This window comes from Dendropsophus ebraccatus, chromosome 4, assembly GCF_027789765.1.
Source record: "Dendropsophus ebraccatus isolate aDenEbr1 chromosome 4, aDenEbr1.pat, whole genome shotgun sequence".
Lineage (NCBI taxonomy): Eukaryota > Metazoa > Chordata > Amphibia > Anura > Hylidae > Dendropsophus > Dendropsophus ebraccatus.
In genome coordinates this window covers 65795150-65807673 of record NC_091457.1, presented here as the reverse complement: position 1 = coordinate 65807673, position 12524 = coordinate 65795150, and positions in this window count along the sequence as shown.

Genomic DNA, 12524 nt, shown 5'->3' with positions numbered 1-12524 from the left:
CAGGCCCTGTCTTGGGCCCGATCGCCCACACTAAACGGATCTGGAATACCTGCATGCGCAAGTTTCCCCTAACCTCCCAACATTCCCCAATGACCTCATTCCTATTCCATCCGAAATTCCCGGACAGCCTCACCAGTGGACTGACAAAGCATTGGTACGCTAACGAGCTATTCCGATTTGCAGACATTGTGAATCCGGCAGACCGCACCTTGCGATCCTTTGTGAGTCTTTCGTCTGATTTTAACCTCCCTCTTGCAGCCCAGTACCAATACCTTCAGATAAAACATTACATGTTGTCATTATTCTCTTCTGCTACGGTATCACTCCCAACAGATTTTGAGAGACTTTGTAGGGCAGGTGTGTCTACCAAGGGCCTAATCTCTGACATATATAGAATTCTTAAACAACCCTTACCGGATACCGAAGTGAGGTATCCCTATATGGATAAATGGGAAAATCTTTTTGGACGACAGCTACCCTCGAATGTGTGGGGGATAATCTGGGACAGGGCGGCTAAAACGTCTATATGTGTCACATATAAAGAGAACCAATATAAAATAATGTACTTCTGGTATTATACTCCAGAAATTTTGCATGCCATGAACCCAACAATTCCCAACATATGTTGGAGGTGCCAACGATCTCCGGGCTCTCTTCCACACATTTACTGGGCCTGTCCGTCTATTACTCCCTACTGGACGATGGTCAAGGGATTACTTAGTGAGATCTCGGGACTGGATATCCCGTTAGATCCAGTCTTTTACCTGTTTAATGTAACCACGCTTAAAGTTGGTCGTACTACCTTAAAACTCCTGCTCCATGTCCTCACAGCTGCCAGATGTTTAATTGCAAAATATTGGAAACGCACCGCCCCTCCGACTAGGGAGGACCTCTGCGCACGCATTCTAGATGTGAGAAACATGGAACAGCTGACGGCTATGCTTGATAACAAAATGGACCACTTTAAAAAGGTCTGGCGCCTATGGGAGGTATACTGGGAAGAGAGAAATATTACCCATCCACCACCGCCCTGAAGACATCAGCCTTAACAATCAGAAGACTATCCCCCCTCCGTTCCTGATTCCCCTCTGTCGTACTCCCCCCCCTCCTCGTGTTTGTCTTGTCTAGTCTTTGTTTGTCCCCCCCTACCCCATTTTTTTGTTGTTTATACAGCAACATGGGATGTTGCCTATGATTACTGCTGCTAGGATGAGTGAAGTTCCCTATATCTACTTGTATTAAGCTTTATATGGTGATATGTCAGTAATCGCGGCTGCGATCCGCGCTTTCTGTTGGACTGCCTTAACTTTTGGTATTATGTTCCTGTTTCTTATCTTTCTCTATCTGCTTTTATGCTAGAAAAAAAAAAAACGAAAAACAAAACTTTAATAAAAATACAATTAAAAAAAAAAAAAAAAGGAGATACATGTGAACAACTGACATGATGTAAAAGGAAGCAGGAGTAATCAGACCAGGTTTGGTTGTGGACAAGGCTAAGTAAGGCTAAGTATAGCTACACTGACTGCTTAGGGCTATAATCCCCATACACAGCAAGTTGCAATTCAATGTATGTTATAACCTTTCTATCCTAGCCAGCATGATAGACTAGAAATTGATAGACTAGAAATAGCTGCCCATGTGCATCAGTAAATCTTGAGTACTTATTATTATGTTGAAGGTGTATTTGCCTTTCCTTGAACTATTTGGTAAAGCTAACTATTACATTTGAGGAGCACCCCTCGAAATCAGCTCTTTTGGAGATTCTCTGACCCAGTCAGCTATCTACTAGAACTAGGCTCTAGTGAATGTCAGTTAGATCCCTACACTTGTCCATTTTTCCTGCTTACAACCAGGGGCATTGTTATATATTATTTAGTATTTGAAACAGTGACTTATAGTCAGTGACTCACAGTTGACATCTTCCCTGATTGGAGTGGCTCACTATTCTTTTTATTTTCCACTCGGCCCGAGCCAAGACTCTTGTCTGCAGAATCTGCCAGAGAAAGACTTTAGGCACCTTGTTCCTTCACATATATTGGTTAGATTTCCTCTGTGCCCTCATACAGTGGTTACGCCTCTTTGCGGGTAGGCCTCCAGCATATAGTATCCCACCATCCCTGAGCGTGCGTCTTCTCACCCGGCTCTGCAAGATGCACAAGTGATGTCACTCGTGCATTGGTAGAGCTGAGAGCAGGAGCTGCTTCTTGTGTTTGGAGGCAGTTATTGGCTGGGTAAGGAGTCAATGGCTTCTTCCTCTGCCAGCAACATTAGTGAATTATTTAACTATGAGAGCCAGACTCAGCACCCGGGGGCCAGGTGGACAAGGTGCTGGCCCTGTTCCTGCAGCTACCCATTCAATAGCAGGAGGTGCCAAAAATATTCAGGGCTATCTTCTATTCCTTCGGAGCTTAAGCTCCGAACATTTTTGCCTAGTGACGCCCCTGCCTACAACACATAAACTTCAAGGAATGACTTCACTTACTTGACAGGTGCCATTGTAACCATGCCCCTATTCTGTCACCAATAGTCACATGTAGGGATGAGCGAACTTTTGAAAAGTTCGGTTCGATCCGGCGAACTTTCGTGAAGTTCGGATTCGTCCAAACCGACAACGAACCTTGCTCTAACGGCTGAATAATTGCAGCTACAATAGTAGGAGTGTGATAGGGTATAGTTTCGTTTAGTTGCAGTTAATATTACAATGAAAAAAGTGGGGGGGAAAGTGCAAAAATAATGAGAATTTTTTTTTTTATAATAATAATAGGAGTAATAATAATAAAATATAATGAATAAAAGTGCCAAAATAGTGACAAAAAATATTGAAAAAAAAAGTTTAAAAGGAGGATGCGGTTGCACCCAGGCCAGTATTGTTGAGAAGAGACAAGTTGAGCAGCAGGAGGAGGCAGCAGTTGATTGCTCGCCTCTCAGGCCAGTATTGTTGAGAAGAGACAAGTTGAGAAACAGGAGGAAGCAGCAGTAGATTGCTTGCCTCTCAGGCCAGTATTGTTGAGAAGAGACAAGTTGAGCAGCAGGAGGAGGCAGCAGTTGATTGCTCGCCTCTCAGGCCAGTATTGTTGAGAAGAGACAAGTTGAGGAACAGGAGGAGGCAGCAGTAGATTGCTTGCCTCTCAGGACAGTATTTTTGAGAAGAGACAAGTTGAGCAGCAGGAGGAGGCAGCAGTTGATTGCTCGCCTCTCAGGCCAGTATTGTTGAGAAGAGACAAGTCGAGGAACAGGAGGAGGCAGCAGTAGATTGCTCGCCTCTCAGGCCAGTATTGTTAAGAAGAGACAAGTTGAGCAGCAGGAGGAGGGAGCAGTTGATTGATTCCAGGCCAGTATTATTGAGGAGAGGCTACTTGAGGAGGAGGCAGCAGTTGATTGATTCCAGGCCAGTATTATCAAGGAGAGGCTACTTAAGGAGAAGGAGGAGGCAGCAGTTGATTGATTCCAGGCCAGTATTATTGAGGAGAGGCTACTTGAGAAGGAGGAGGAGGCAGCAGTTGATTGATTCCAGGCCAGTATAATTAAAAACAGACTACTTGAAGAGCAGGAGGAGGCAGCAGTTGATCGATTCCAGGCCAGTATTATTGAGGAGAGGCTACTTGAGGAGAAGGAGGAGGCAGCAGTTGATCGATTCCAGGCCAGTATTATTGAGGAGAGGCTACTTGAGGAGGAGGAGGAGGCAGCAGCAGTTGATTGATTCCAGGCCAGTATAATTAAAAACAGACTACTTGAGCAGCAGGAGGAGGCAGCAGTTGATCGATTCCAGGCCAGTATTATCAAGGAGAGGCTACTTGAGGAGGAGGAGGCAGCAGTTGACCGATTCCAGGCCAGTATTATTAAAAACAGACTACTTCAGGAGCAGGAGGCAGCAGTTGATCGATTCCAGGCTAGTATTATTCAGGAGAGGCTACTTGAGGAGGAGGAGGCAGCAGTTTATCGATTCCAGGCCAGTATTATTAAAAACAGACAAGTTGAGGAGCAGGAGGAGGCAGCAGCAGTTGATCGATTCCAGGCCAGTATTATTGAGGAGAGGCTACTTGAGGAGGAGGCAGCAGTTGATTGATTCCAGGCCAGTATTATTAAAAACAGACTACTTCAGGAGCAGGAGGCAGCAGTTGATCGATTCCAGGCCAGTATTATTGAGGAGAGGCTACTTGAGGGGGAGGAGGAGGAGGCAGCAGTTGATTGATTCCAGGCGAGTATTATTAATTCAGGCACGATTCATCTTCACAAAAGTCAGCATCTCAACACTGTGGCAAGAGAGCCTCGTTCTTTGTGGTGTTACGATGTTACCCGCCGCACTGATTACCCTCTCTGACGCCACACTACTAGCTGGGCAGGACAGCAGAGCCAAGGAAAACTCTGCCAGTTGAGGCCAAATCTCCAAATTGCTAGCAGAGCAGTTGATTGATTCTAGGCCAGTATTATTAAAAACAGACTACTTGAGGAGCAGGAGGAGGCAGCAGCAGCAGTTGATCTATTCCAGGCCAGTATTATTGAGGATATTCTACTTGAGGAGGAGGAGGAGGCAGCAGTTGATTGATTCCAGGCCAGTATAATTAAAAACAGACTACATGAGGAGCAGGAGGAGGCAGCAGTTGATTGATTCCAGGCCAGTATTATTGAGGAGAGGCTACTTGATGAGCAGGAGGAGGCAGCAGTTGATTGATTCCAGGCCAGTATTATCGAGGAGAGGCTACGTGAGGAGGAGGCAGAAGTTGATCGATTCAAGGCCAGTATTATTGAGGAGAGGCTACTTGATGAGCAGGAGGAGGCAGCAGTTGATCGATTCTAGGCCAGTATTATCGAGGAGAGGCTACTTGAGGAGAAGGAGGCAGCAGTTGATCGATTCCAGGCCAGTATTATCGAGGAGAGGCTACTTGAGGAGGAGGAGGCAGCAGTTGATCGATTCCAGGCCAGTATTATCGAGTAGAGGCTACTTGAGGAGGAGGAGGAGGCAGCAGTTGATCGATTCCAGGCCAGTATTATCGAGGAGAGGCTACTTGAGGAGGAGGAGGCAGCAGTTGATCGATTCCAGGCTAGTATTATGGAGGAGAGGCTACTTGAGGAGGAGGAGGCAGCAGTTGATTGATTCCAGGCCAATATAATTAAAAACAGACTACTTGAGGAGCAGGAGGAGGCAGCAGTTGATCGATTCCAGGCCAGTATTATTGAGGAGAAGCTACTTGATGAGCAGGAGGAGGCAGCAGTTGATTGATTCCAGGCCAGTATTATCGAGGAGAGGCTACGTGAGGAGGAGGAGGCAGCAGTTGATGGATTCCAGGCCAGTATTATTGAGGAGAGGCTACTTGATGAGCAGGAGGAGGCAGCAGTTGATTGATTCCAGGCCAGTATTATCGAGGAGAGGCTACTTGAGGAGGAGGAGGCAGCAGTTGATCGATTCCAGGCCAGTATAATTAAAAACTGACTACTTGAGGAGCGGGAGGAGGCAGCAGTTGATTGATTCCAGGCCAGTATTATTGAGGAGAGGCTACTTGATGAGCAGGAGGAGGCAGCAGTTGATTGATTCCAGGCCAGTATTATCGAGGAGAGGCTACTTGAGCAGGAGGAGGCAGCAGTTGATCGATTCCAGGCCAGTATAATTAAAAACTGACTACTTGAGGAGCGGGAGGAGGCAGCAGTTGATCGATTCCAGGCCAGTATTATTGAGGAGAAGCTACTTGATGAGCAGGAGGAGGCAGCAGTTGATTGATTCCAGGCCAGTATTATCGAGGAGAGGCTACGTGAGGAGGAGGAGGCAGCAGTTGATGGATTCCAGGCCAGTATTATTGAGGAGAGGCTACTTGATGAGCAGGAGGAGGCAGCAGTTGATTGATTCCAGGCCAGTATTATCGAGGAGAGGCTACTTGAGGAGGAGGAGGCAGCAGTTGATCGATTCCAGGCCAGTATAATTAAAAACTGACTACTTGAGGAGCGGGAGGAGGCAGCAGTTGATTGATTCCAGGCCAGTATTATTGAGGAGAGGCTACTTGATGAGCAGGAGGAGGCAGCAGTTGATTGATTCCAGGCCAGTATTATCGAGGAGAGGCTACTTGAGCAGGAGGAGGCAGCAGTTGATCGATTCCAGGCCAGTTTTATGGAGGAGAGGCTACTTGAGGAGGAGGAGGCAGCAGTTGATCGATTCCAGGCCAGTATAATAAAAACATACTACATGAGGAGCAGGAGGAGGCAGCAGTTGATCGATTCCAGGCCAGTATTATTGAGGAGAGGCTACTTGATGAGCAGGAGGAGGCAGCAGTTGATTGATTCCAGGCCAGTATTATCGAGGAGAGGCTACTTGAGGAGGAGGAGGCAGCAATTCATCGATTCCAGGCCAGTATAATTAAAAACAGACTACTTGAGGAGCGGGAGGAGGCAGCAGTTGATCGATTCCAGGCCAGTATTATCGAGTAGAGGCTACTTGAGGAGGAGGAGGAGGCAGCAGTTGATCGATTCCAGGCCAGTATTATCGAGGAGAGGCTACTTGAGGAGGAGGAGGCAGCAGTTGATCGATTCCAGGCTAGTATTATGGAGGAGAGGCTACTTGAGGAGGAGGAGGCAGCAGTTGATTGATTCCAGGCCAATATAATTAAAAACAGACTACTTGAGGAGCAGGAGGAGGCAGCAGTTGATCGATTCCAGGCCAGTATTATTGAGGAGAAGCTACTTGATGAGCAGGAGGAGGCAGCAGTTGATTGATTCCAGGCCAGTATTATCGAGGAGAGGCTACTTGAGCAGGAGGAGGCAGCAGTTGATCGATTCCAGGCCAGTATTATGGAGGAGAGGCTACTTGAGGAGGAGGAGGCAGCAGTTGATCGATTCCAGGCCAGTATAATAAAAACATACTACATGAGGAGCAGGAGGAGGCAGCAGTTCATCGATTCCAGGCCAGTATTATCGAGGAGAGGCTACTTGAGCAGGAGGAGGCAGCAGTTGATTGATTCCAGGCCAGTATTATCAAGGAGAGGCTACTTGAGGAGGAGGAGGCAGCAATTCATCGATTCCAGGCCAGTATAATTAAAAACAGACTACTTGAGGAGCGGGAGGAGGCAGCAGTTGATCGATTCCAGGCCAGTATTATTGAGGAGAGGCTACTTGAGGAGGAGGCAGCCATTGATCGATTCCAGGCCAGTATTATTGAGAAGAGGCTACTTGAGGAGAAGGAGGAGGCAGCAGTTGATTGATTTCATGTCAGTATTATTAAAAACAGACCAGTTGAGGAGCAAGAGAAGGCAGCAGTTGATGCCTCTCAGGCCAGTATTGTTAAAAACAGACAAGTTGAGAAGGCAATTGACGGTGGGGGCATTAGTAGGAGTAGTATTCTTTTGGACCCAGAAGGACCTAGTACAGACAACTGAATTTGAAGCTAAGGATATGCACGTTTGTAAAAATCATTCTTTAAACATGACAACATGTTGATGTAGAGTTCAGCACAGGACAGTCAACGTTAAAAAAAAAAACCTCTAACATTACACCTAGTCTAGCAGGATACAGATATGGTAAAATAGACAGAGAACCTCACCCACAGAATCCATGAGGTGAAGAAAGGACATTTAAAAAGGCACAGATTCAAGAAGGCTTTACCCCAGTTCCATTATCCAAAAACACGTGTCCAATTTTCATTAAATTGACACCTCACTGGCACTTGCTTTACAAATTGACGCCACTACTCTGGTGTCAAACCTGTTGAATCTGGGCCTATGGCTGTTGGCGATACACATATATATATATATATTTTTTCTTAACACCAGTTTGATGTCCTAACCAAGTGTAGCGTCCAATCCAATGGATGTATGCTTTTGTGTTTTTTAAGTTCTGTCACCAGCTGGCTTAAAGGATAAGTCCGGTCAATTTATAAGTTTCTGGGTCAAGTAAGGGTACAGAAAGTTATTGATTGCCTGGACTTATCTTTTAAAGTGGGTAGGGGAAAAACCCCTGATGGGGTATGGGAGTGACCTCCCACCCTCGCTTTTGTCACTTCCAAACAACCTTACCCTATGGGTACCTTCACATGTGGCTGCGGGTCTGCTGAGTAAAATCCACAGGGCATTTTTATACCGTTGACCAAATGGCATTCAATACTAGGGTGCCAGCCGGACATGCACAGTTCTGCGCTGAACTGGGTATTTGCGCCCAGCCCCATAGTACTGAAGGTGGCATAAAATCAGCCAACAGTGCGCTGTGGATTTTAGCCAGCGGGGAACCACAAAAAAGCCTCCCATTGTAAAGGCACCCGTAAATAAGGCAAGATAACCTGCCTTTCAGCAACTGTTTGTTGCTGTAACTAACTGTGGTGGTTTTTTATATCACAGTTGAAGGACAGCAGCCTCCGTGATATATACCCCTTATTCCACGCGTGACTGCATGAGAGCAGGGCCGTCTTACCCATTGGGCAGAGTAGGCGGCTGCCCGGGGGCCCTTGCATCCTAGGGGGCCCCTGCCCTTTGTGACATATCTGTATTTTTCACTTTATAAGACGCACTTATAAAACTAAGTGCGTCCTATAAAGCAAAGACAGCTCCCAAGCAGTGCTGAGCACCGCAAGGAAGCCGTCCTGCCCGCCCCCTGTATTGCCGCTCACTATGCATATGCATAGTGAGCGGCCCTGAGCGACCCCCTCCGCCCGCCCAGCCCGCCCTTTCTATCGCTTTTCAGCTGAGCCGATCAGAAGCCCAGGAAAGTGCAATGAGCAGCACTTTCCTGATCTTCTGATCGGCTCAGCTAAGCAGCGATAGAAGGGGCGGGCTGGGCGGCTGTCCAGTTACTCACCTGTCCGCTGGCCCCAGCAGCTCCTCTCCCGTCAGCGCGTCACTCCCGTCATCCTCCGGGCACAGGCAGCGGGGTACAGAGATGCTGCCTGTGTCCCGGAGTGTTGTGCAGCCTCTATCATTCATGATACAGGCTGCAGGACACTTCCGGCACAGGCAGCGTCTCTGTACCCCGCTGCCTGTGCCCGGAGGATGACGGGAGTGACGCGCTGACGGGAGAGGAGCTGCTGGGGCCGGCGGACGGGTGAGTAACTGGTTTGTTGTTTTGGGGGGCACTGACTACTATGGGGGGCACTGACTACTATGGGGGGCACTGGCTACTATGGGGGCACTGGCTACTATGGGGGGCACTGGCTACTATGGGGGGGGGCCTGACTACTAAGGGGGCACTGGCTACTATGGGGGGCACTGGCTACTATGGGGGGCACTGGCTACTATGGGGGGGCCTGACTACTAAGGGGGCACTGGCTACTATGGGGGCACTGGCTACTATGGGGGGTCTGACTACTATGGGGGCACTGGCTACTATGGGGGGCACTGGCTACTATGGGGGGGTCTGACTACTAAGGGGGCACTGGCTACTATGGGGGGCACTGGCTACTATGGGGGCACTGGCGACTATGGGGGGCACTGGCTACTATGGGGGGCACTGGCTACTATGGGGGCACTGGCTACTATGGGGGGCACTGGCTACTATGGGGGGGCCTGACTACTAAGGGGGCACTGGCTACTATGGGGGGCACTGGCTACTATGGGGGGGACTATATGGGGGGATTGGCTATTATGGGGGGCACTATATGCAAAGATGTGGGGGATTTGATGGCGGCGGTTGGGGGGGGCCCAATTCGCACCTCTGCCCAGGGGCCCATAATGCTGTTAAGACGGCCCTGCATGAGAGGCGTGAAATAATTTGCACACAGAAGAACCCCATCGGGATTTGCGGTGCAAGATTTCACTACTCTCATGATATCCACAAAATATCTCAAGAACAGTTAGTACCCGCTCACAAAACGGTGAGTAGTGTTCCTTGGCACGGGTGCCAGGGATAGAACCCCACGGCTATAGTTCACAAAAGGTGAAATCCACACTTTTTGAAGCATAGTTGTGGGGATTATTTTAGGGTTGCTACTGTTCTTGGGGTATGGGTTGGACGGTGCACTGGTGTGAGGCATTAATCTGGTGTGGAGATGTTAAATGGCCAACACACCATGGGCATCAAATTTGGAAATGGGGATCTGTTTTTTCAAATGTATCCGAATTAGGTAGGGAATTTTTAAGGTGATTTTTTTTTTTAAATTTGGGGTCTAAGGGGGGAACATTACTTAATAAGTTAAATTACAGATTTTTTACGTTGGGCCCATATTTAGGATATTAAGGTCAATTTCTTGGACACACGGATTGCCATGCAAGACGGGTGACTGATGATTTAGTCATTCACATCAGGCAGGGGGGTGGTATAATCCGATGTAATCCAGGCACGATTCATCTTTACAAAAGTGAGCATCTCCACACTGTGGCAAGAGAGCCTCGTTCTTTGCGGTGTTACGATGTTACCTGCCTCACTAAATACCCTCTCTGACGCCACACTACTGGCTGGGCAGGACAGCAGAGCCAAGGCAAACTCTGCCAGTTGAGGCCAAATCTCGAGTTTTTCTGCCCAGTACTTCACGGGGTCGGTGACACTTTGGGGCAGGGTAGAATCAAGGTAGGCAGTGACCTGGTGGCTGAGCTCATGCTGGTCCATGCCATGAGTCCGGTGCTGTGTCCTTTCTTCACCAGCTGGCTGCATGAAATCGCTCATGAGGGCTTGCAGGCTGTAGCGACTTCTGATGCCTCCACTAGTGGTGGTGGGAGTGGAGCGCGCTGGTTCCCCCCGAGAGGATGTTGTCTGGGAACCTGGCTGGTCTCGCAGGTAAGTTGAGACCAACTGACTGGTGAGCATGTCCCTGTAGTACACCAGTTTAGCCTCCCTCTGTGATGGCGGGAAGAATTCTGCCATTTTGCGGCGGGAGCGAGGGTCCAACAGGGCGACCAGCCAGTATTGGTCCCTCTGGCGGATGTCCACAATCCGGCTATCATTCTGCAGACACTCCCGCAGACACCTTGCCATCTGCACCAAGGACAATGAGCGCCTCTCCTCTTCACTGTGCTCGGTATAGTTCCAGGGTCTGCTGGGGTCTTCCTCCTCTTCCTCTACCACCTCATCCTCCATCTCCTCTGGTGATGGAGAGGCAAAGAAGCCAGGTGGCGGTGTGTGGAATGGCTGGGCGTAGACATCTTCCTCCTCCTCAACCCCCATCTGCACTTTATCAGCACTTCATCCAGCTCTGCGCTCAAGGCGATGTTCAGCCTTGGAGTTGTGACCTGGGAATCCTCGCTGATGATGTTGGTCAGCGCACTTTCCAGAACATGGAGGAGTGGGATGATGTCGTTGATCCCATAGTCCTGCCTGCTCACAAAGAGAGTCGCATCCTCAAAAGGGATCAACAATTGGCAGACTTCCCGCATTAACTGCCAGTGTGTTACTTGGAAGTCGCAGTGTGGCGTGAAGCTGCCTGATTGCCCCATGAGGTAGTGTGTTACGTCTGACCTTTGCTCGTACAGGCGGTCGAGCATATGGAGGGCAGAATTCCAGCGGGTTGGCTTGTCGCAGATTAGCCAATGTTGGGGCATACCGCGCTATCTCTGAATTCTGAGCAGGGTGTTCCTTGCAGCGTAGGAGTGGCTGAAATGTTTGCACACTCTATGTGACATCCTCATAAGGTCATGTAGTGCATGAAATGATCGGAGAAACCTGTGCACTATGAGGTTGATCACATGTGCCATACAAGGTGTATGAGTCAGCCCTCCCCGCTGAACTGCAGAGACAATGTTCCTCTCATTGTCCGCTACGACACTTCCCACCGTTAGTCGACGTGGGGTCAGCCATTCAGCTATCTCCTCCCTGATGGTTCGGAGGAGCTCCTGCCCACTGTGGCTTCGTTCACCCAGGCTAACCAAATGGAGGACAGCCTGAAAGCGCCGGGCCTGACATCGGTGGTAAGACACCGAGGCGGGTTGGACTGCAGTGGTGGTGGAGGCAGAACTTGTGCTACCCGCTGCTGGCCCCCTAAAGCACCGTGGAGGTGACAGTGGCAAGAATGGGCCGACTTCCTGATGGTCTCCTGGGAGGATGTTGACCCAATGGGCAGTAACGGACATGTACTGCCCTTGCCTATAATTAGAGGACCAGACATCAGCACTCAGGTGCACTGTCTTGGATACCGAGAGTCCCAATGAGTCGCCAACCTTTCTCTTCACATAACTGTGCAGAGATGGGACAGCTTTGCCAGAGAAGTAGTGGCGGCTGAGGATTCGCCATCTGGGGTGCACACACGCCACAAAATCCCTGAAAGGCTGGGAGTCCACAACATTAAAAGGCAGGGACTGAAGCACCTTAACCAGGTGTCCGATCAGTTTCTGTGCCATGGGATGGCTGCTGGAGTACACCTGACGTTTGGCCATGGTCTCAGTCAGGAATTGCTGCTTCATTAGGGGTGTACATGGCAGTGATACTGTGCTGCTGCTGGCAACTGAGGCTGACGAGCCCTGAGTTCCAGTGAGAGGATGCTGCATGATGGGATCTGCAGTGTATGGTGCATCCTGACAGGAGGTGGTATTGGGGTCACGGTTTTTCCAGGCCTGTTGGTGTTGCCTTTCCATGTGCTTGCTCATGGATGTTGTCCCAAGATTATCACCCTTACCACGACTGAC